This window comes from Schistocerca nitens, unplaced genomic scaffold (genome assembly GCF_023898315.1).
Source record: "Schistocerca nitens isolate TAMUIC-IGC-003100 unplaced genomic scaffold, iqSchNite1.1 HiC_scaffold_91, whole genome shotgun sequence".
Lineage (NCBI taxonomy): Eukaryota > Metazoa > Arthropoda > Insecta > Orthoptera > Acrididae > Schistocerca > Schistocerca nitens.
In genome coordinates this window covers 5,001-7,500 of record NW_026045636.1, presented here as the reverse complement: position 1 = coordinate 7,500, position 2,500 = coordinate 5,001, and positions in this window count along the sequence as shown.

The window sequence follows — 2,500 nt, the reverse complement described above, 5'->3', positions numbered from 1 at the left end:
GCATCCTCAACGCACACAGTCCTCAATCGGACCAGCACACTGCAGATGTCCACCGCGCTTCGCACCGGGCCCGGGAGGACCCACTTTGGCCGCACGGCGCCGCGCGCTGGGTGCGCCGGCACGCAGATGCGCCGCCTGCCGCCTCCGTCAGCCGGCGCGCCTGCCACTGGGCGCCCCCACCAGCCGGCTGCCGCGCGTGCGCCCACGCAGCGCGCGGCCAGCACGCCGGGCGCCCCCCCCTCACCGGCCGGGGACGGTCCCACCCAGCCACCGCCGCGTATCGCTTCATACCCACATGCCCACTCACGTTCGTGGGTATGACGGGTGTCGCTGAAGCAACCGGTTAATACCTGTACCGATCGTCGATATCAACGATTCACCTCCAGCGCGAACAACCGCGCAACAACGGATTTCCAGTTCATTTGCGTAACTTGGGCAGCAAACGTAGACATCCATCTACATTTGCGACTTCTACGAGTCTTGCATGCCTGGATGTTGTGTGTCACGACGCACTCCATCAGCATACATACACGCTGCGACGTGTGCACGAAAGAACACGTGGAAGGTGGCCAGCGTACGTATGCGAATGCCATTGCACAGCTGCGAAGCGCATTCAACACGCGAACTCCTGACCGACGAGCTAGAGGTGACAGGAGGGGAGGGGGGGGGGGGGGCGGGGGCGATATACGTCCTATTGCAGTACACAATACAGTGGATAGCGGGACCATGTGGAAAGTAAGCAACACTCGCAAGATGTGAGGGTACGCACCGTAAAATGAATCAATACGCAGAACACCACAGTGTGCGCGAAGTGAACTATGTTGAGATGGTTGCAATTAGGCAACGCTACACGAATTCCTAGATTCATATAACTAACAATTACAGGGCAGGTTAAGGCGCAACGTGGGTTAGGTTAGGGCGCAACGTGGGTTAGGTTAGGGCGCAACGTGGGTTAGGTTTGGGCGCAACGTGGGTTAGGTTAGGGCGCAACGTGGGTTAGGTTAGGGCGCAACGTGGGTTAGGTTAGGGCCCCAACGTAGGTTAGGTTAGGGCGCAACGTAGGTTAGGTTAGGGCGCAACGTAGTTAGGTTAGGGCGCAACGTAGGTTAGGTTAGGGCGCAACGTAGGTTAGGTTAGGGCGCAACGTAGGTTAGGTTAGGGCGCAACGTAGGTTAGGTTAGGGCGCAACGTGGGTTAGGTTAGGGCGCAACGTGGGTTAGGTTTGGGCGCAACGTGGGTTAGGTTAGGGCGCAACGTGGGTTAGGTTAGGGCGCAAACGTGGGTTAGGTTAGGGCCCAACGTAGGTTAGGTTAGGGGCGCAACGTAGGTTAGGTTAGGGCGCAACGTAGGTTAGGTTAGGGCGCAACGTAGGTTAGGTTAGGCGCAACGTAGGTTAGGTTAGGGCGCAACGTAGGTTAGGTTAGGCGCAACGTAGGTTAGGTTAGGGCGCAACGTGGTTAGGTTAGGCGCAACGTGGGTTAGGTTAAGGCGCAACGTGGTTAGGTTAGGGCGCAACGTGGGTTAGGTTAGGGCGCAACTTGGGTTAGGTTAAGGCGCAACTTGGGTTAGGTTAAGGCGCAACTTGGGTTAGGTTAAGGCGCAACTTGGGTTAGGTTAGGCGCAACTTGGGTTAGGTTAAGGCGCAACTTGGTTAGGTAAGCGCAACTTGGGTTAGGTTAAGGCGCAACTTGGGTTAGGTTAAGGCGCAACTTGGGTTAGGTTAAGGCGCAACTTGGGTTAGGTTAAGGCAGAAGTTGGGTTAGGTTAAGGCAGAAGTTGGGTTAGGTTAAGGCAGAAGTTGGGTTAGGTTAAGGCAGAAGTTGGGTTAGGTTAAGGCGCAACTTGGGTTAGGTTAAGGCGCAACTTGGGTTAGGTTAAGGCGCAACTTGGGTTAGGTAAGGCGCAACTTGGGTTAGGTTAAGGCGCAACTTGGGTTAGGTTAAGGCGCAACTTGGGTTAGGTTAAGGCGCAACTTGGGTTAGGTAAGGCGCAACTTGGGTTAGGTTAAGGCGCAACCTTGGTTAGGTTAAGGCAGAAGTTGGGTTAGGTTAGGCAGAAGTTGGGTTAGGTTAAGGCAGAAGTTGGGTTAGGTTAAGCAGAAGTTGGGTTAGGTTAAGGCAGAAGTTGGGTTAGGTTAAGGCAGAAGTTGGGTTAGGTTAAGGCAGAAGTTGGGTTAGGTTAAGGCAGAAGTTGGGTTAAGGATGGTGTGTGTGGGGGGGGGGTGGGGTTGGCGAGGTTCGTGATAGTGATGGTAGTAAGTGGACGCCTGAGGCACTATCAGATATGTCACGTCAGTTGCACTTGTGGCTCATGGCAGGTGGCGCGCCCGTTCTGTGTTTGTGGCAAAGGAGTGGCACACCTGTGTCTTTCATTCCTGCCATTGTTTATGTGCTGTGAGATGCGGCAGTGTGGTGCTGTTGGGTGCACCCCTGTGTAGGACATGTGTGGGTGTTGGTGGCGTATCTGAGCAATGGTGGTTGTAGGAAGAGTGGGATATTCA